Below are 22,991 nucleotides of genomic sequence, written 5' to 3'. Positions count from 1 at the left end.
TCATGTGGAAAATAAAACTATTCCAGACTAAGTTTGTGTTGGCTTCTGTGACGCATTGGTGTCATATTTTTTTAAAAATTATTATTGTGGACAATTTAGATGTGTTTGTGTTCAGCAAAATGTGATCAGTTTTTTTTTCTTTTAAAGAAATAATAATAATAAAAAAGAAATCAGTGAAAAAATCTTCAGTGCCAAATTCCAAAGGTACTTTTCTTCCTAGAGCTTCAGTGTGTTTCTTGTGTGAAGTAATTTGATAACATGGGTATTTTACTATGTGTTTTGTATGAATCCCTAATATTTAAAGGAAAAAGAGGTTAAAAAGTTTGTTAACTTGCTATCCTGTGGTCTTGTTGCCTGAAGTTGTTGTTGTTTGTTATTTCTCTTGGATGTTTTTTGTAAAACATTGTATAAGTGCCCATGTTTCACTTTTCTAACCACTCTGCACATCAACGCTGTGAAAGCAAACCTCACAATGTAATTTCTTCATAATGTATGGAAACCTCTAAGGTGAGAAAGTTTTGAACTTTTAACCCTTTCCACCCAGAGCTGTCTTGAGTGTTAATACTTTTATACATTCACCATTTTGCTGTTTATTTTTATATATACATATATATATATATATCTATAGCTATAAATATATATATACTTACTTTTTGTGGTTTATTTAATACATGGTTGAAATCAGAAAAATGCACAGGGCAGACCTGAAGGACAAAATAATAATAATAATATTTTACTGCTGTCTAAATTTCTTCTGTATCTATAACTAAAAAGAAAATATTTAAAAATAGTAACTGTAGATCTCCTTTTTAGGCCTTTGGTTTTTTTGTCTTTTCTTAAAAGAGCTTTTAATATGCTGCTGGAATATGCTACTCAGTATTAATAAAATAAAATAAAATAAATTCTTTAATTATGTATTGTATGACCACTCCTAGGTAGGAGAGGTAAACCCACCATTTGAAATCATTAAAGGGGGGAAAATATTTTTGTAATGAAATAAAATAAACTTTTGCTTAAATCCAATGCACTAGAACTTCCTGGATGAATCTTCATTGTGCACTGCAGATAAAAAAAAACTACTTTCATGGATGAGGTTTACACATGTCGTAATGCTTTGATGTGTTATCTGCCTGAATTGTCCGTCATATATTGATGCAGATTTAATGGATGCAAAGTAGGTGGGGCAATATCATTTGCTGACCTGATTTCTGTTGATAATGGAGCATGCAAACTTTTGAATTGCTGCAAAACTCTTTGAAAGGTAGAAGGGAAAAATCTTGCTGTCGCTCAGCTAATCTTCGGAACAAACCAGGCACACGAACCACCCGCTTTCATGGGCTCAGGTGTTTCCACAGCAAACAAGCTGTTTGCACTCTTAGTGCAGGTAGCCTGGACTGGATCGGGTCCGTTAGATCTATGTATTGGAGGGGTTAGTATCCAGAAAGGCATGACAGAAATAATTGTAATAAACAAGTCACAGGGCATTCCATTCAACCCCTCAACCCAGAATTATGGAAGCCATCCTGGCTTCTGACTGGATCGTGGAATGTCCTGGTTTTTTGGTCCGGCATTCTGGCACGAGTTCACCTGGCTCCCGCAGGAGCTCAGAACCCAAAAAATGAGCCTTTTGATTTTGAGCAGCAGGTCGTTGGAGGGTATGATGGCACACCAGCAGGGGAGAAGGAAAAGAGGCTCAGTTATGTACTAACCAGCCAGTGCATATATATTATCCAAGCAAAGCACAACACTTTAAAACATGGCGTCCCAAGAGGTACGCCGATGCCCCCCTCGTCCCAAAATGCCTTGGCCACAGACCAAAACTGTTATACTGTTTTATTGTTGTTAGCCGCCCTGAGCCCGGCTTCGGCTGGGGAGGGTGGGATATAAATTCTTATTATTATTATTAAACAACCCTTAAAGCATCTCCAGGTATCCAGCAAGTACTTCTGCCTTGCTCTGAAGTTATTTATTTTTATAACGTGCAAGCACAACTGGGTGGGAGAAAGGTAAGCACTTTGGGTTTTCTTTTAATGAGAGTCTCTCCCCTTCCCACCCGGCATGGCATATCACTTTTTGAACTCAGGGGAGCCGACACGGAAAGTGTCAGAGAGGGGGGCGGTGGTTCAGAGCAAAGGCAGAAGTTCTGCTAGACAAATGAAAGCCTCCGGGCATGCCTGGACGCTAAGCTTTGTGGGTTGATTATCAGTCAGAGTTGTTGCGCTGGCGTCACATCTATGTGCTGGTGTTTGCAAATGCACCCGGGAGCTGCCGTCAGTTAGGGCTTATCAGTGCACGCACTCCATAGATGACAGGTTTGCTGCATCCATGCTGGTGTTCCCCACAATGAACATGCAAAGTGTGAAGGGCAGGCAAACATCCCTGAACATGCAACGGCCATATGGAGAGCAGCTACAGCGAATCAAAGCTTCCTGGCTTATGTCCTTAACAGTACAGTATAGGACAGGCTTCCTCAAAACCTCGGCCCTCCAGATGTTTTGAGACTACAGTTCCCATCATCCCTGACCACTGGTCCTGCTAGCTAGGGATCATGGGAGTTGTGGGCCAAGAACATCTGGAGGGCCAAGGTTGGTCTAGGACTTCCTACCTCCCCTTAACGCGTCACGTATTTGATTTAGTGCAGTAGCAAGCACAGGTGGCGCTTTCTCTGTGCACCTCTCTGAAATGAAACGTTACATTTAAAATCGGCTGTACTCTCTGCTTGCCTAACTAATCGCCACAGCGTTCCATTTTGCTAGATGGAAGTGTTCTGTGTGACTCAGAAGCTTGCATGCTACATCAACAGAAAGTGGTCCAGTGTAAAAGGTATCTTTGCCTTACCTATTTTGTACCCCTTATTCTCTGTCGCGACAATATACGGGCACAGCCCTGCAAACACTCACTATGGAGAAACTGCTTTCATAGAGAGAAGAGAGGGATTCTGCGAATCCTGAGTGTTTGCAGGAAAGAGCCCAGGAAACTGAAAGCAGAAGAAAAGATGCTGATAACACCCTTCATGGCTTTTTTTTTTTTTTACTTTGGATCGGATAACATTCCTACTCCTAAACCAAATTTGGGTCTTCTATTCTGGCAGATCATCCCCTTTCCAGGCCAAAACATGTCAGCAGCCCTATAAGCTACTGATGAAAGTGCCATAATCATTCCCCATTGTCTGTTCCTACTTCAGTCAAACCTTCCCTTACCTTCCCCCTGCCCCCAAAATCCCCCTTGTAAAGTATCTTTTAAAAATACAAAATAATGATCACACACCCCTTCTTTGCTTTCAAATGATTGTTTTATAGAGAAGCCCTGGGATGGAAAGGACTAGAATCCAAGTGATGCAAAAAAATAAAAAATAAAAAAAGGTTTCTAGCACACGCACTTATAGATAATGTTCTGTGTTATTCTCATATGTTTTTACTACTGCTGGGGCCTTCCTAAACCCTTTGAGGGCTATTTTGTACTTCTTGCAGCAATTTTTGCCTACTGGATTATCACATGTATACCGATCCACAATATAGGATCATCATAATATGTCTTTCCAGGACATATTGTTGTTTGGCATTTAAATTTCCCAAATAATTGTGCTTTTCTTTCAAACTCTTTGGATCCCTTTCGTGTAGAAAAACTCAGTGAGGACACTCCCCCCCCCATTCATTTCAATGGGACTTGCACCAAAGCCCCATACAAGCCCCATTAAAATGGCAGCCATGCACAATGGATTGCACCCAAGCTACTGTTCCTTTGCCACGCAACCAGCCGGTGCCAAACTCAAAGAACTCTAGATCTCCTTGTCAATTTGCATGTGTCAACTGCGGCAGGTGTTCCCTGCCCCCATTGCTAGCTATTTTTCAAGCAACACTCGTTTGCAATGGGGGGAAATCTTGAACTTAACTAAAAGAATTTCACAGGCCTAGACTAGTTCCGTAGTGACAAAGGCAGAGATCCAAAGAAGGGAGATGTATATGACAGGGAAAGAAGCATCAACAGATCTGGAGCTTTGCTGACTGTTTCCCTTGACATTCCTCTGGTCAAAGAGGTAAGTTGCTATCACGTTTTAAAAGCAGCTTGCCTAGGGCCGGCCCAGCCATGAGACAAGATGAGGCAACTGCCTCAGATGGCAGACTCCACAGGGGCAGCAGGTCCCAATGTAGATCTTTATTTCCTTGTCCTCGACGTAGATCTTCACTCAGCCCCTTCTTCCCTGGAGGGGAAGTGGTGCCATTTTGTGGTACACTTCAGGCGCTAAAATGTCTTGGGTCAGCCCTGGGCTTGCCTCTTTGACAGGGGAAAACTGCAGCAAGGAAAACCAGCCAGTCAAGCTCTTTAACTGTACACAGTATTCACACTTGCACGTGTGCTCCACAAACTCTCCCCCCTTTTTTTTTTTGCTTTTTCTGATCCCGCATAGGTTATTTTTCACTCCTAAAATATCAAATGCAGGGGCTGGGAAGCTGCAAGAGTGCAAAGAGCTTTACAGCAGAGGAAGGAAAATTATTCGAACGAGGGGAATTTGCTTTACAAAAACCAAACTCCAAAAGCACAAAGAAGTAGTTTTCCAACCAAAATCAACCAATTTCAGCAAAATTGCCATTTTTCAAAGGAGTAACAAGTTCATCTTTCTTTCACCATAGGGGTTATTATTATTCCTTGGCTTGTGCTACTCTCTGGAATCATTTTACTGTTTCTGTTCTTATTAACTTAAGTGCTGATTAACAAACAAACAAACAAAAAGAGTTTTGTTTTGTTTTTTTAAAAAAAGCTGTAGTTTTCATTATCTTTCTGAATGATGTCATAACAAAACGAAACAAAAAAGTAACCCTGTGTACCGGAGGGTGGGTGGGCGGGCAGGGTGTTGTGCTGTGAGAACATGTTGTTTGTAGATTATGAATAACTCTCTTTTAGTTGAGAATGTCTGGACCTTGTGACATAATCCATTTGCTCTATGGGTACAGTGTCCATATACAAAAGAGTCCCATCAACTCAACAAAACTCAGTTTCCTTCTCTCTGTGGTTTACGCACATCCTCCCATGCGCACTATTGGCCATCCCTCATTGTCCGAGGAAAGTTACTTGTGTGCAAAAGACGCGCATCAAAACCAGGTGGGTCTGGGGAGGGATGCGCGTCCAGGAAACACGCCTCGCAATTCCCCAACCATCCTGTCATGCTGTGTACAAACAGATATTAGAAGAAGGAAACAGGGTTCTGTTGATCCCCATGGGGGATGCGCTCAGCGCATGGGTGGCGGTGCTGTATCTGTGGCGCAAATGGGCTGTGCCCCTAGGTTTCCTTTTGAAATTTTGTCAGAGAAAAGCCAAAGTTACTGCAAAGTAGTGGGAAACTTGTAAGACCATTTGAGTATTGTTTCTGTTTCGTTGATGAATTTGGATTTTGCTGTTTGATGGAATTTGAGCCAAAAAAAAAAACAAACCACACAAACCACAGGCTTTCCTATTTCTAAAACTTGATTGTACTTATGCATTTTGTACCAGTGGAACTTTTTATACTGGAGATTTAAAAAAAATTATAATATGGAAATTTTTGTGGCTTACTCTTGTGGGCCTCCAGATCATGGCTGATTTTCAAGTTTGATTTCCAGTTGGTAGAAAGAAAGTTGGTTTTGTTTAAGAGAATTTAAAAAAACAAACAAACTTTGGCTTGGTTTAATTCTTTCCCTTTGCTTATATTTAGTGTTTAGAATTTTGTCTTTAAAGCAAGCGGTAAGTTTCACTTTTTATTCTGTATTGTGCTGTTACACAATATAAAGATAAATTAGAATTTAGGAGTACACAGTCACTTTATGTGGATAAATGTATTAGTTAAAAAAAAGTAGGGGTTTGCTTTTTTGCTGTTTAGATCAAAAGTTTTTTCTGATTCTTCTGTCTTCATTGTGGACATAACCGTGTAGTTGAAACAGTCAAACTTATTTTTGTAACGTATGTTATTGTGTGATGCAGTTTTTTGCTTCTGTCTCCAATATTAAACCATTTTCCTAATACTTGTCTCTCTTTCTCTCTGTGTGTTGTAATGTTGGTGGTCATTCCGTGTTGGTAATACATCTGCACACCTCACTGTTTCACGTCCCTGTTGATTTTTTTTCTTCTATTTGTCGTGTACAAAAGATACAGTCGATTCCACCTAAGTGAACATCTGATTGGAGAGTGAATGCAGATTTGTAGATACCCTTGATCTATTTTACCTCCAACTTCTTGCTCTCTCTCCCCCCCCCCTCAATTCCCTGCTTTTAATCATTTTGATAATATAAGATTATTTAATTGCTTGCCTGAAGTCACATTGGAGATGCCTTTTTAGTCATAGTTTTTAGGAAATCACATGTGTTTTATACACAAAAACCAAAAATCCTAAGTAAAGTTTTCCTCTGATTAATGGCTGAAAAGTTACATGTTTCTGTTTTTCAGGAGCATATTAAGTTTACTACCAAAAAGTTGCTTGATGGGAGTAGAATGTGGAAAATATTGGGATTTCTTCCAGAAGTTCTGTGCTCCCTGGCAGCATATGGAATTAGCCCACTGTTTCTCAGAAGTAATAATGTTTTAACTACAGGTAGGAGAGCCTGAGCCAAAACCCCACCAGGTGAACAAGCTTGTTAGAGACATCAGAGCTCAGAGAAAGCTAGTGGAAGTCAACAATAAAATAAAGAGCATCGCCATAGGTGCCGAACGGGATTATTTTGATCTTGGCATACATGGTACGCTATGGATAATGAAACGGCACAAATTTCTAAAGAGAAAAGGGATTATTACAATATTTATTGCCCTCCTGGGTGCCAAGGGGCTGGTTGGCCCACAATTGTATTTTCTCTTATTATCAGAGAAAACAAACTACCGTGAAAATAAGCTGCAAGCAGGCTTGTCGCTGGTGCAATCTTGATTTCCGCCCAGTGCTCTTATAAATTTTGTCTCCATTTCATCGATACCACTGACCCGGGTGGGATTTCTGTTGTTGTTGCTGTTGTCGTCGTTATCGATTCGACTGATCAGATATTCAAATTTATCAAGTTGGGGAGGGGTTCTGCAGATAGAGAAAGTTCTACCCCATGCTTTCTGGGATTCAAGCCATATATACATTCCTTTATCCCAAACTCAGGAATTGAAGGCCATTTAAAAGTGCTCTTATAAAGATGGAGTCCAGACTTCCCTTTTGACTTTTATTTTCTGGTCTTGGCTTGTGTGAGCCAGTCACGCACAGTCCAAAATGGCAACCTCTTCAGAATAGAAACATTGTTCAATGGAAGCTCTTCTCTCATGGTTCTGGCAACTCCCCCCCCCCTATGACCCCCCCTGTTCTGAGGAGCTTGTTCTGCAAGCTTCTATGTCTGTGGGTTTCGAAAGCGGCGCAAATTGTTGGGGGAAGAGCTGTCCTCCTGGGGGGGGGGCTGTTCCTGCTGCCTTTCACGTGGCTTCACTGGTGCCTGCTTCCCAAAGCCCCAGCCCCTGGTTCTGTTTTCCAAGTACCTCATCTGTACAGCTGCATCATGGGACCATATCCCATGATGCAACAGTGTGCCTGCTACGTCACAAGAAAGTAGACACTCTTGTTAAAAATAAAAATAGAAACAAGAATGGCTGGGAATGAACTCATCTTCCCAGGTCAGTTTCATGAGCCTTAATTGTGATAAGTGCTGACAATCATTTTATTTCAGTGTAAAAGATGCAAGCATCTTTAGTATTATTATTATTATTATTATTATTATTATTATTATTATTATTATTCATTTTAAAAAATGAAACGGGGGATGATTGGAATCAATAGGATGCAATGGCCGACACATGGGACATTTAGGTCCACATTCCACCTCTACTACTTGGTGGCCTTTGCCAAGCCATTCATTGTCTCTGCACCTTTACCTTTGTGAAATGTAAATCATAATCACCTCCATGGGCTAGTTATAGCAATGAGTTAGTTGCCATGGTACAACAACTACTGAAGTCACTTCAACATCTTGCCTGGAACATTCAGATGATGAAGCAGAGGTTGGGGAGGCTCAGGAACCCTTTGAAGAGTCAGGGGCTCCTATTATTATTATTATTATTATTATTATTATTATTTCTTCAGGCGTTTATAAAGCTCATTGTTTGCCTAATACCATTCAAAGTGGCAAACAGTGGCGGGGGGTACCTCTCTGTTACCTCAGGAAAGTTGAAAAATGGTAGACCTATTCTTGACTTCCTGTTGGGTCACCCTACACAGAGCTGGTGGCTTGGTGGGTTATGCAAGCCGCAAGGGGCCTGATTCAAAAGCGGCGGGTAGAACCACACTCCATCTCGCCAAAGTAGCAGCAGTGGGAGGCATTCAGCATCACCTTCCTACCCACCCAATTTCTGCCCTCCAAGTACTCCTCTACCCCCACATTTGCCTCATGGGGAAACAGCTTCTTGGTAATCCCCCCCCATACACAACACATCGTTCAATCCACAGTCATGAGTGGCAGCTCTAGGGTCTTCTAACGCTCCCAGTTCCTAGTTCCACTTTGCTAATATGCACAAGGACCCCAAACAACCTGAGATTCCTTTGCTCCTGTAAATAAGCCATTTTGAGATGGCAGCCGCTGTATGTTTGATATTACAGTGTTTCCATATTCTATTGGCCCTTCAAAATTCAGGCTTTAGTGTTACAGGAACGTCTACAAGAACAAAGTGGTTTATTTTTCCAGAGGGGAAGATATAAGGGCAGCCCTTCTAGTATTCAGAAGGTATCTGTGTCTCCACCTACAATTCAGGTACGCTTCTGCTTCACATAGGCTGCAATCCATATCCAACTGACGGCAGTGGCAAACCTCTTTGTGGTCTTAACAGCAAAGGGCTGTGCCACTAGTGTGTGTCTCTATCTCTCTCACTATAGGAGCTTTATTTCAAAGGCCAAAAGATTTCTGAATACCTCGCTGGAGTGAGTGTTAATGTTTTTTTATCTACAAAAAACAACAACAACCCAATTTGGTGGTCCTTAGGTATCAGGCTATGGAAAAAACAGTGTACTGTGTTTCATTCCTGATAAGTGAATAAAGCATTGTGTACAAGCAATCAGGTTATTCACTTATCAGGAATCGACTGTACTGCTGGTTTGGCTGTTTTTGTTCTTCATTCTCTGTTGTGATTTCACAACTTTGCTGTGTCCTGTTTGTTTCCTTTCCCCTCCTTCTCCTATGCTTTTCTTTCGTTCTATCTTTTCCTTCCTACCTGCCTATTCTTACTCCTCCCTATTCCTCTCTTTCTTTCTCTTTCTTTCTTTCTTTCTTTCTTTCTTTCTTTCTTTCTTTCTCTCTCTCTTTCTTTCTTTCTTTCTCTCTTTCTCTCTTTCTTTCTCTCTCTCTCTCATATATGCTCTAGCACAATCACTGGGAAATATCCCTTCTTTTGACCATGAAACATGCTCTCCAAGTGGGGAACAAAAATCTTAACAAAATCTATGCACTTGCTATCAGGAACACAATATTGGATGTGTCTTATATCTATTTAGTGCGTGAGTTCTTAAATAAAGCTACTGAAAGGATACTTTTGTCTGTAAAAAAAAAATATTGAGGGATTAAAAGCAAAGAGTTTCTAGGGTCTGGATTTTATTTTTGTTAAATCTAAAAAAAGGGGATGCAAAGTTTTAAATTCCTCCATGCCAAATGAATTTTTTTTTTTGTATGGTATATTTAATCTATCCATGAAACTTAGAAAAAATGGACTTACAGGGAAGAGGGGAAATGGGAATTCCTTGAGCACAGAGCAAAAATTTCCTGAAAGCCAAGATTGTTATCAAAACATGTTCCTTTTACAATGTAAAGGCTATATTAAGGAGAAAGACTATTTTTCTTACTAAATATGAAGCCATTTTTTGGACACCAGAGAACAGTTTAAAGTGTCTGATGTTTGCCATATACCATAATAAACTTATTCTGTGTCTGAACTTTTGTTTGTGTATTACTATAGATTGCACATGGAAAACGCCTGCTTTGGGGTATAAACTCTGATCAACAGATTTCTGTAATTTTAGAGAAAGGCAATGGCCTGTACACCTATCCATACTCACAGGAAAAAAGTGAGAAGATGTATCATCACTGATGACAAACAGTATGGAATTGGGGAGAGGGGTGCCAGAACCCTCTTAATGGCTTGCTCCAGTCCAGACCGCCTCATGGCTGTAAGCTCATCTCATGGATTTAATTTTATTTTTTTAAGCCTGCCAAATGAATAAAAAATGAATAGGTTTATAAGCTTATACAGTGGATGCTCAGGTTGCGAACATGATCCGTGCGGGATGCACATTCGCAACCCCCAGCATTCGCAACCCTCAGTTGTGCGTCTGCGCACGCACAGGTTGCGATTCGGCGCTTCTGCGCATGCACAACCGCCGAAACCCGGAAGTAACCCGTTCCGGTACTTCCGGGTTTCGGCAGTCCGTAACCCAAAAAAACGCAACCTGAAGCGTCTGTAACCCGAGGTATGACTGTAAGTCTATAGAATTAAAATGGAACCCTCTTTTTCAAAACTCCATCTCTTATGAAAATGTCCAAATGCACATGTTACTCATCGCCACTACCTCTTTTCAAGCTAAACCTATTATAGGTTAAAATATACATTGTATATAGCCCAGCGGTAGTGCCCTAAACATTTGTGGGAATCTAGAAGGGCCAAACCTTTATCATTATATTTGCAGCTGCTCTTATAGGATGTGGACAGGCAGTGACATCTAGTGAATAGCAGCAAAACTGGAAATGTAAACACTGAGGAACTGGCTGTAGCAGCACACTCATTAGATCTGATCAAACACCAGCACTTGTAGGCAGGAAAAAACCCCACAAATGTAAAGAACTGATAGTGATGGAAGGATAAGTCTACTCAAAAGTCTCATTCATTTCAGCTGGACTTACTCCCAGGTAAGTGTGTACAGAATTGCCTTCCTACAGCTTAGAAGAACAGCCAGCAGCGTTCCACCAAATTCGCCTTCAAGGGCATTCAAGTAAAGTAAAGAATCCTAGAGGTTACAAAGTATGGACCAGCATATGAAAACGTTCCCTAGAATTAAGCACAGCCTACACATGAACTATAACTGTGGGGAAATAGCTTCTAGCACCCTCTTACCCCTGCTTATCAAAAGGCAAAGCAGGGCTAATGCGTTTTTGTAGACTCCTGATTGGTATTTCACATGCAAGACTGTTCCACACAGAATCTTGAGAATCATCGGCCAGCAATCCTTGCCTGGATAGCTCAGTTGGCAGAGCATGAGACTCTTAATCTCAGGGTCGTGAGTTTGAGCCCCACGTTGGGCACAAATATTCGTGCATTTCAGGGGGTTGGACTACATGACACTCAGCGTACCTTCCAACTCAACAATTATACAATTTCAGCATACTCAACCTCTCCCACTGTACCTACAACCCAAAAATGCTACTTCCAAACCGAAACAGCTGTGCCTGGCTTTTTAGGACCTAACTGAATATGACTTACAAGACCTAGGATCAGATCACCCAACGTCTGGTGGGGAGGTTGAACATAAAGAAAAACATGGGAGCCCAATGAGCGTTAGAGGAAGAAAGATTTGTCCCTTTCTCACATGCCATACCCACTGTTCAAACAACATCCCCCAAAGCTGTTAATAGCTACACAAGCTGGAAAATCAGGCGTGGTCTTTCCGCCATCCCATTGTTAATATCTTCTTGTTTCAAATTGGGGAGATGGTTAGGGAGAAACAGGGCGCCGAGCTGAGGGGCATAAAATTGAGAAGGTCCATAACTAAGAAGATCCATTTGGGGGCACCAAATCTGAGCCTCGCACAGGGCATCATATTACAAAAGATTACCAAGACACACACACACTGATCTGGTGCAGCATCCAATTTCACACTAGCCAACCATATATCTTTTCTCACTCTTGCTCCCCAGCAACTGATTTTGCTGATTTTATCTGTGTTTAATTTATCTGTGTATCTATTGGGGTGGTTCTTTAACAGTTTTGTTTATTTTTATCTGTCCTTTATTGGTTATTTTATCTATTTTTTAATTGCACAGTTTTCTGATTAAGCAGCATATAATTTTTTATATAAAAAATGCAAAATACAGAGTCATTCTGCCTGCACTCCTAGGGGCAGCATATAATCATCCTGACTTCATTAGTCTTATCCCCTACCTTTTCTCTCTCCTGAATCTTCTACAATTCAACTTCAACAGAGAACTGCAGGTTCTAGTATGTGAGACTATGATGAGTGAGAAAAACTTCACTATCTACAACATCCATAATTTTATTCCCCTCTATCACGTTCCCTTTTATCTTGTGTTTTTCCAAACAAAATAACCCAAAAAAATCTGAGCAGCAATATGCAGTTTCAGTTCCATGACTGTTGACTGACAATGTGAAGAATGCATATTTGACCATCCCTAAACTCAATTTATCCGGGGGGAGGGGAATGTTTGGTAAGGATGAAGCTATATAATAAAGGATGCTTTCACAATGGAAGTATGAATTTTGAAAATTTCCACTTTTAATAGCACTTAATTAAACAACAACTCAAAAACTATGGCCCAAAACAATAGATCTTGACTCAAAACACTGTCCATTCTTAGTACCGGCACCAGTTCCTGATCACTTACTTTTATAGACATTGTTCTAGTTTTAAAATACTGCAGTATCGTACATTTATACCGTAGAAGTCCAAAGATTCAAACACCAAGCCAGACACTAGCATAAATAATGCACCAAATCAGAGGTTTCAGTTAGATAAAGAATGAGATAAATAAAAGAGTTGCAGCTTCCTGGCATTTGTATGAGTTTGCTCCTCAGTGGAGAAACTATATATTCTGAGAAACTGTATATTCCTTGAATAGAATAAAAGAAGTTGGAAATTTCACTGCTTTTCTTTGGAATTATTATACGACTGTTAATCTAATTAGCAAGCGCGCGCACACAGAGAACACATTTTTTTCCAGCCCCATTCTTCCTCCTCAACAAACAAACACACAGAACATGTGTTTGTGACATACTGTGATTCTACAAAATGGCAGCCACTACAAAAAAAGAACAGCTCCCAGAAGTGGTCTAACTCAAGAGAAAAGCGCAACATGAAAGCATGAATACTTCCACTTTCATGAACTGAAAACAATATAAGCTGCCATTTCCAAGTTCACAGAAAGGGGGGAAAATGATCTTTCCTGAGCTGGCTGCTCACTACTTATGTTGATTACCCAAGTAGATCGCTCACAGGATCAATTATCTCTATACGTGGCAGACATTTTTCCAGTTGCTGAAGCCCATATTCAGCCTGGGATACACAGTAACTTCCATAAATGTATACCTCCTCGCTGGATCAGGGCCATGGAATTTCAGTCAAAAAAAACAGAATCAGCCTGAAATAGCAAAGCAATAATGTTACATCTATACCTGTTCCAAACTGTACTTATTGCCCAGAGTAGCCCAGTGGGATCCCCGATAACTAGCAAATTCCAAGGTGCCAAAAAAGAAAGAAAACCCAAGTATTCTTTTGCAAAGCAAAGTGTTGTCCCTTTGGTTTCTTGCATGTTGCTGTTGAGAAAGCCGCTCAGTTTAGTTCTCACAATCCTCGGTTGGAATTTTCCATGAGCTGGGTCCAGTAAACAGACCCGAGGCTGTGTACCTGCTGGTGGCTTAAGAACTGATTTATGCTCATTTAATTAGTTTTTTCAGTTCAGCTAAAGGCCATGCCCACTTGCTCTTTCACCAGCTGAGCAGGTCATCAGCTTGCAATGGGACCTTTCGCTTGCTTTTCTGCTGATTTTTCCCCCCACTTCGTTGCAGTAAACAGGCTCTTGGACAGCGTGCGCCGGATAAAATCTATAAATATGATTTATTGTTTTTAATATGGTGCCACAGTCAATGGTATCCCATTTAGGGACATGGAGGGTTTTTGTTTCTTTCAGCACCAGCGCAACTACCCTTTCGCTGTTGCGCAAAATATAGCTGTCCTTGGGCTGGGTCTAAAGGAGGACAATTTATAACCCGCTGCTCCTGCAACGACCTGCATTTTGCAAACAGAGGGCTGTGCCTCCCCCTGCCTTGTAAGGTTTCTATTGGTGATTCGCAACTTTAACATGTTGCAGGGTCTTAGCCAGACCCAACTGAATATAGCAGAGCATACACAGACTTCCAGAAGCAATCAGTTGCAGGCAGGAAGGATGAAGCAGGAACAAGACACTGCTACCAGTAACTTGGTTACTTATAGGTGTTAATTATTTGCAGCAGACTCACAAGTTACTATATACAGGATACAGACACGCATCTTAAACTCTCTCTCTCTTAATAAAAAAATTCCTTCCAGTAGCACCTTAAAGACCAACTAAGTTAGTTCTTGGTATGAGCTTTCGTGTGCATGCACACTTCTAAAGATACACTGAAACAGAAGTTGCCAGACCCTTCTATATAGTGAGAAGGTGGGGAGGGGTATTACTCAGAAGGGTGGTGGGAATGGGAGATTGGCAGATAGCTGAGATGAGCCTGTTGACGACTCTTAACGACTGTAATAGGTCTTACAGGAAAAGGCAAGGGGTGAGAAGGTGAGAAATGGCTTAGTCATGTATAATGAGATAAGAATCCAATGTCTTTGTTCTCTCTCTCTTAAACTCCAAATGACTCTCAACACCACACTGACCAACCAACTATCCAGCAAGGAAGGCCATGAGTCGTCATGCCTATATGGAGACCTCAACCTATAGTTGAGCTGTATCCAAGGTCCCATATCTATAGGCAGAATAACTCCCTCTGCTCAGTCTTCTTGGCCTTCGGCCAGCTCTTAGTTGCTTTTGTGTGAAACTGCACGTAGGCAAAATCGCAACAGTTTCAGAGGTTCCGACATGTGGCAGTAACCAGTGCAGCACAGTTCCACCCCACCCTCAAAGGAGATGTGAGAGTTCATCCATCGGCTCAACAGCAGCCTCTCACGATGCCGTGCTCTGACAGCCGTAGCATTGCTGCAAGGTGGGGTGGCCACCTGTCATTGATACATTAGTTGAAATTCCTGCATTGCAGGTTGTTGGGCTAGTTGACTCTCAGGATCCCTTCCAACTCTACGATCTAGGATCCTGTCTTCCTGAAAGAGCTGGACTTGGTTAACATGGTGCCCTGAGCAAGCACAAAATTTGGTGTGCCCCACTCCCAAATATTTTTATTTTCACTATCAGATCATAAGAATCCTTATTTGCGTCAGCCACCAGTCATAGCAATAAAATAAAATGTACTAAAGGCAGAGGTAAAAACTTAACTATGCAAAATACATTTGGGAGGTTTACATCATGGGTAGGCGGCAAACTAAGGCCCGGGGGACCGGATCCGACCCAATCGCCTTCTCAATCCGGCCTGCGTACGGTCCAGGAATCAGCGTGTTTTTACATGAGTAGAATGTGCCCTTTTGTTTAAAATGCATCTCTGGGCTATTTGTGGGGCATAGGAATTTGTTTTTTTTCCCCTCCCAAAATATAGTCTGGCCCCCCACAAGGTCTGAGGGACAGTGGACTGGCCCCCTGTTGAAAAAGTTTGCTGACCACTAGTATACATCAATAAATAATTCCTTTCTGTACAGTTGCTTTTTATGGAACTTCTCAGTAGGTACCTATATAAATATAGCTTTTCAATTAATAATATTAAATATTGTTTATTTTTATCATTATCATTATGCACCCAATCAGCTTGGCACCCTGCCCTAAATCCAGCGCTGAGCCTGACAAACATTTCTTGCATTGCATGTATTAAATTATCTGGGGCCTCCTCTAACAATTTGTCAGTTAAGGTATCAGTGAATTACGTTAGCCATGGGAGAAGGGAAATCACCCTTGATCATACTGGCTAGCAACCCTCTCTCCCTTTGCGGGGCAAAGTTTTGGGGGCTATTAATTGTTTGCTGAAGTTCCAGTCATGCTATACCTTGCCAACTCTATAATTGAAAAGGTATCTGATCTAAATGGAGAGTGATGTGTAGATCCTGTTCTGGGGAACGTAGTTTCTGACAGTGCTTGATCCCAATGCCAATCTTTATTCGCTGCTTGTTCCTTATATAGATCTTCCCTCACCCCTTCTTCCCTGGTGCCATTTTGGGGTCTGCCTCGGGGGCCAACAGATCTTCTGGTTCTATTATGTTATTGGGCCAGGGGTTTAAAATACACGCACACACAGAGAGAGAGAGAGAGAGAGAGAGAGAGAAATAGTAGCTGATTCACATATTGTACTGACGTCATCCTCTGTGTGGTGATAGCTATGCGTGATCACACGATGGCTTCCTCAAAAAAAAAAATCATGGGAATGGTAGTCTCTCTCATAGAATTTCAATGCCTAATACTCCCTGGGTATTAAACCATCTTAATCCTGAATTAGATGTGCCCACAGTACAATTTCAAACAGCCAATCTAAGATCAGTTAAATCTAACCACAAATTCAGAAGCTAGAATTTCTGCTGAAATTTTGCTAACCGAGAGACAGTCCTAATTCAAATGAACAACCTACATTTGCTCCTTGGTTCCAGTATGTCTCTAGGCAACCTGAGGTGCTCTTCGAAAGGCACAATTCTAATTTGCTTTGGCTTTGTAACCCCTCCCTGCCTTGCAATTTAGAACTGAAACAAACGGCAGACAGGACTTGACTACACGCCAACATCAATAAACAGATGAAAACTCTGAAACTCACCTACAGGTGGTACCTAACACCAAGAAAACTAGCGCTAATACGCCCAGGAACCTCACCAAAATGCTGGAGAGGGTGCACCTCCACAGGCACATACCTCCACATGTGGTGGGAGTGCCCCAAAATCCAACTATTCTGGACAACAGCCACACAAGAAATATGTAAAATAACTAAGCAAGTATTAGACATCACCCCAGAATTGGCCCTACTAAACATCTTCCAAGACAACAATGCCCATTTACACCACAAAGAACTCATAACCCTCCTACTCTCAGCAGCCAGAAACATCATAACCAGACACTGGATAGACCTGTCAGGAGTAAGCATGGACCAATGGTACCAAATAGTATGGGAAACAGCCCTACTAGAAAAATTAACCAATAAACTGAAACTGACATGGGGACAAACAGAAGAAGACGCCTTCACCCCGGTATGGCTCCCCTTTATCACATACACAGCCCAACAGGACAGTGACAATAATCCACCAACAGCATACAAATCAATATGGCTAACCTGATCCAAAACACCCACCCACCCCACTCACATACGAAAACAAAGACCACCACAGCCAACCACAAATGAACAGCCACACCCCAGGCCAACCCCAACCTCTCTCACCACCAAAGGAACACAAGTGAACAGCACAAGCAACACTGACACCAAACCCTACTTACATTAAGCATAACAGAAACATCGCCACCCGACCCCACCCCACCCCACCCATCTTCCCTCCCTCCACCCCTTTTTATATTGTTGAGGAGCCAGTTTGAGAGAAGAGCTCTGCGTAACTCAAAAGCTTACACACTGTTTTGTGAACGTTGGGCTGGTTCAAACAACAGTATTATTCTACAGTCCCAACAATACTGAAAGTGGTTTGACGTGTATAGCTTATTTAGGACAAAAAGCTCACAAGGAGGAACAATTAAAACGGCGCCGTATTTTGGAGGAAAGGCAGGATAAAATAAATAAATAAATAAATGAAACGAAATGCTGTTTGGGAATAGAACGGTGCAATATGCCTTTCACCACATTATTTTAAATGCCTTTCCTCAGAAATAGAAAATATTCTTTTCTGGGGGAAAATATGTTTTTACTGCTGTGGCAGCTGGTGAATTTTCATCGTCCACTCAACAGAATATGGAGGCAGAAAGGAATGAGCTGTTCCTTGACCCTTCTATTATTCCTGAAATTAAGCTTCACAATCCACTGTGAATACACTACTGCAGACACATGCCAAAACAAGGGCTTTTTCTCTCTCTCTCTTTTTATGCTGCGGCTCACAAAGACTCTTAAGTCCTTTTTATCCCTATGGTAACCGCCAACCATTCATTTGGGGGACATGATGACCTAAACTGCCAAACATTGTTATGAAGCAGCAAGCTCTTTGGAAACACGGCCGTATACATCACTAAGCTACCTGAAGAAACATAGGTAACAGAGCGGGCAGAATAACTTTGGTTTGATAGCAAAAGAAGGCATTCCTTCCACTAAACAATAAAAAACCATGGTTTGAAGAGTCCTTTCAACTAGGCTGCAGCATTTTCTAAAAAAATAAGTAAGTTAGCTCGTTTATGCCTTCTTGGATGTCCCCAGCCAAATGGTGTGCAACAGATGATTACTAAAACGGGGACTTTTCTGTGGTGGCACCTGGCTGACTTTTATCCCCAGAGAGGAATGCCTAGCAGTTATGTTGCATCTTTTTTCCCCACTTTCTCTGCCATTTCAATAGTAAGACTATTGTGAACAACACCGAACTTACCTTTTGTTGGTATCTTCATGAAGTTACCTAAAAAGATAAAGAAAACAAAAGACTGAGTTAAGCACTTGAAAAATCCATTGAAATCAGACATTATAAAGTTCATCTTAGGTTGGGTAGTTCGCAAGTCTCTGTGGCTTTGCATAATGTTTCGTATTTTTCTCAGAAGATTGATAAAGGATGCATAATCATTTTGGCAATTATTGTGTGTATATTAATCGCCAACGTGTTGCATGAGTCGTACTACTATAAGTATGACTTAAGGGGGATGTAACCGTCCATGTTTTGTGCCGGTGGTTTTATTTATTTTAATTTATACTGTGATTGTTTTATATATTTATTTTGCAGTGACGTAGCGTGGGGGGTGCAGGGGGGGCCGGCTGCACCGGGCGCAACATCTGGGGGTTAGGGTTAGGGGGCGCAAATCCACAGGTTAGGGGGCGCAAATTACTTGCCTTGCCCCGGGTGCTGACAACCCACGCTACGCCACTGTTACTTTGATCTCTTATAGTATTGAACATTATTGATAACTGCCCAGAGAATGTCAGTTTGGGGGCAGTTTAAGAACATTGTTAATACAAACATAAAGACAGGTACTTACAGATATCACAGTTGATAGGTGATGCCTTAGAGGCCAAAAGATGCAATCTTCTCTGGCGCCCACTTTGAGCACTGTGGATCATCTAGAAAAAGAAAAATGAGTGTTCTTTAGAACTATCACTACATACTTATATATATTTATTGATACCCTGCCTTTTCCCCTGACAGGGACTCAAAGCAGTTTGCAGTTAAAATAAGAACAGCTCAAAGCGCAGAGGAAAAGCAATCATTAAAAAAATCAAATAAGCCTTAATAGAATTAAAATTCCATCTAGCTATATTAAAAAGATGTATTTGAGATATAAAAGATAATTACAATAAAAACAGCACAGCACCCTCATTTGAAGCAGGCAATTTCCCCCAAAGTCTGTTGGATAAGAAGGTGGGTATGTTTTATGCAGATATATTAATGGATCAATTACGGCTGCAACGCTATATCCACTAAGCCCCATGGAACTCAACAAGACTTGGTTCTGAGTAGAAATGTGTAGGGTTGCAATGTAAAACTCTTAATGTAGCTTAGTTGCCCCACCAGTGGTCCCTTGGGATAAAGGGCCAGAGCCCCAAAATTCTGCATTTCCTGAAAGGATGTACAGTGGTGCCCCGCAAGACGAATGCCTCGCAAGACGGAAAACCTGCTAGACGAAAGGGTTTTCCGTTTTGGAGGTGATTCGCAAAACGAATTTCCTATGGGCTTGCTTCGCAAGATGAAAATGTCTTGCGAGTTCCTGCGGGGTTTTTTTCCCTCCCCCCCCCTTTTCCCAAGCCGCTAAGCCGCTTATCAGCTGATCCTAAGCCGCTAAGCCGCTTAACAGCTGATCCGTTAAGCCGCTTATCAGCTGATCCGCTAAGCCGCTTAACAGCTGATCCGTTAAGCCGCTTATCAGCTGATCCGCTAAGCCGCTAATAGCGCTAAGCCGCTAATGGGCTTGCTTCGCAAGACGGAAAAAACCGCAAGACGAAGAAACTCGCGGAACGGATTCTTTTCGTCTTGCGAGGCACCACTGTAATGGAAAAAGCAGTGGGACACTTACCATAATAGAAACAGAAAACAGCCACCCCTCTCCTATCTTAAAGTATTATCTTACCCCACTGAAAACAAATACTGGCTTTTCTACAAATCCACACAGGGTGAAAGCTGTGGCAACAGAGCCATCATACTTTAATTCTGATTAGACTTTTTGGTTCCCGGTATTATTTGGAAACAAAACTTGCTTTCCAAAACACTTCTTTAAATTCTTGTTTTGGTTACAGCCCTTCTCTTTCGCCCATGCTGTTCCTGTTATATTACAAATCTTAACACGGGACTGGAAGGTGTGTAAAGGATACTTGCAAAACCATATTGAAAAATCAGAACCCCTATTAGAATAAACAAGTTCCGTTATAAATACTGAAATACTAAATAAGATGGATAACAATGTGTAACAGAAAAAGAAGTAGAAAATTGGTTTAAAAGTGTGTGAAAGAAAGTAATAGAAGTGGAAAGAAATTGCAATTGAGTAGATTGGAAGTCAAACACAAGGGTGAGGTGACGGGTGAGGGATGGTGACGGGAAAAGGAAGTATCTGTGGGATTGAATGTGGGTATGTATGAACATTTTTAAGGACTGTATGAAATGTATGTTTGTATATTCGTAACATGTTTGTATTAATGCTGAATTATTTTAATAATAAAAACTTGTTGGAAATAAAAAATAAAGAAAGAAAGAACATTCCACTGCAAAAAAATAATACTAATAATATTAGCACATGTCTGATTCTCTCACGATAAAACCACTTAAAGAAAATAAAGACCTGTGACATGTTTAACAAGGAAAAGCAGAAGCAAGAGTGACAGTTAGCTAAGGGCACAGCTTCTTGATAGAACGACAGAAAACAAAAACCGCTCAGGCCAGAAAGGTAAGTCTCTCAGTCCTTTTTCTGGACAGGAGCAACGCTGTGGGCTTCAGTCTCTGTCACTCCCTTGACTGCAGAGCTTCTGTTAAAGAAATGCTGGACAATATGAGGGAACGAGGTTGCACTTTTCATTTTCTCTCTCTCTCTCTCTCTCTCTCTCTCTGCAGTCTCCTCCATCCCTTTCCTCATTTTCCACTCTGCCAGAAATCTCTTCAGAAGAGACCTCCCCCCGGGCTAAATCCACACCGCACGCTTAAAGCACCATGATGCCACTTTGAGCAGTCATGGCTTCCCCCAAAGAATTCTGGGAGCTGCAGTCTGTTGTGTGCATATACAAAATAAAATTTTGGTGATATGCAAAGGAACAGAGTAGCTTACAGCTAGGAAGCTAAATAACACTTCCAGGTGATTGGTAGCTTCTTTGTAAAGACTATACAATGCCCAGACTCTTTATATCCAAAATAAAAAAAATCCTTCCAGTAGCACCTTAAAGACCAACTAAGTTAGTTCTTGGTATGAGCTTTTGTGTATCTGAAGAAGTGTGCATGCACACGAAAGCTCATACCAAGAACTAACTTAGTTGGTTTTTAAGGTGCTACTGGAAGGAATTTTTTTATTTTGACTATGGCAGACCAACACGGCTACCTTTCTGTGTCTTTATATCCAAAAGAACTTTGCTTTCGTGAACATATAACTGTGAAGAATATATCTGTAATCTCGTGCTTATTCGAACATGGGCACATTCCCACTTGAATTGCAGGTCTCACTCAGCCTTTACAGTTTCATCTAAAAGGCTTATACCTTCACCTCAGCAATATTCTCTCTGCTCCTTACAGAGAGGCTCCTGCACAGATTTCTCCCTGTTAATGTTTAGGGATCCTTCCTCAGTCTGTTTCACTTCAGACAGATCCCACTGACACAACACAGCATATCCTAAGAAGCCTCTCCCAGCAGCCATTGTCCCTCACACACACAGAGAGAGAGAAGCAGAATGCAGTTAAAAAACGTCAGTTACTGGAATAACAGTCACAACAGAATGGAATGCCTCTCTCATGTGATTCACAGTCGGCCAATCACGTGAGAGCTCTGGGAGCGGTAGCCCAAGACTGAGCCATACATACTGAGCTTGACGTTATGTCCAAACTCAGGCTTTGGGTTCATTTCACAAACTGTAACCAAAGCCATTGTTTGGCTTACCGTTAACATGCAAACTGGACCAATATTTCAAGAGCCCTTATGCAACAGTAGGGCAATATCTTTGCCCCTCTTTTTACGGACTGGGTGGGTGTGCAAAGACTAAGAGATAATGGCTTGCTTAAAGATGGCTGAGTCAAGATTTAAGGGAACTTCCTTATGCTGCGCTATTTTACTTTATTGTTTTATTAAAAGCATTTATAAAACTGCTTCATATTTTTTAAAATCTCTAATTTCAAAACCTCTAATCTACTTTAATTGCTGAGGTGCAAATAGATGGGGTGCATGTTAGGATATTTCCGTTCCACCTTAAAAGGGAGCAGGATGTTTGTGTCACAGCCTGCGTATTTCCTGTTCACAGGATGTTTATGTTATCTATTGCTTTCGTTTCTCTCTCTGTCGGAGACACTGACGCAGGCAGTCATGTCTTTCTTTGTTCTGATCAACGCTGAATAAAGCTTGTAAATAATGCTCTCCTGCGTGCGACTTTTGCTGTGCATTATCTGCTGATAAGAGTGTGCATGAGCTCCGGAATGTGGCAAGCTATTCCAGGAAACTCATGCCACTAATTGCTGATACTGCGTGCCTACGGGAGATCGATGGATCGTCCGGCAGACGGCTTGGGGCCATGATGGACTTTGTCTCCCTGGCAGTATCCCAACAGTGCAATGTCTGGGCTATGAAAGAACGACGACTGCCTCGATCCAACTAGAGCTGGATTGGGAGAGCTGTAGCCTGGGTTTTCATGGCAATCCCAGTATTTTGGGGGCAGTTGAAGGGTACAATATAGCAACTTGCCTAATGGTATAATCCTATCCTAGCCCAATTGTGTTCAACTGAGTATTTCCCCAGTAAGTGTGTAAGGACTGCAGTCTAAATTAAGTTTCTCTTTCACACTTAGTTACC

General features: G+C 41.5%; 1 long non-coding RNA gene across 1 annotated transcript; it reads right to left on the bottom strand.

Moving 5' to 3' along the window:
- Positions 1–593: 593 nt before the first annotated feature.
- On the bottom strand, positions 594–21,910 carry LOC309541485. Its single transcript, XR_014223733.1, has 4 exons — positions 21,699–21,910; positions 18,999–19,080; positions 18,401–18,427; positions 594–704 (listed from the first exon to the last, which is right to left on the bottom strand). It is a non-coding gene; the product is annotated as an uncharacterized lncRNA (long non-coding RNA).
- Positions 21,911–22,991: the final 1,081 nt, after the last annotated feature.

Source organism: Podarcis vaucheri (genome assembly GCF_965113315.1).
Source record: "Podarcis vaucheri genome assembly, chromosome: 10".
Taxonomy (NCBI): domain Eukaryota; kingdom Metazoa; phylum Chordata; class Lepidosauria; order Squamata; family Lacertidae; genus Podarcis; species Podarcis vaucheri.
The sequence above is the reverse complement of the archived record's forward strand: the minus strand, read 5'-3'. Positions and strand labels throughout refer to the sequence as shown.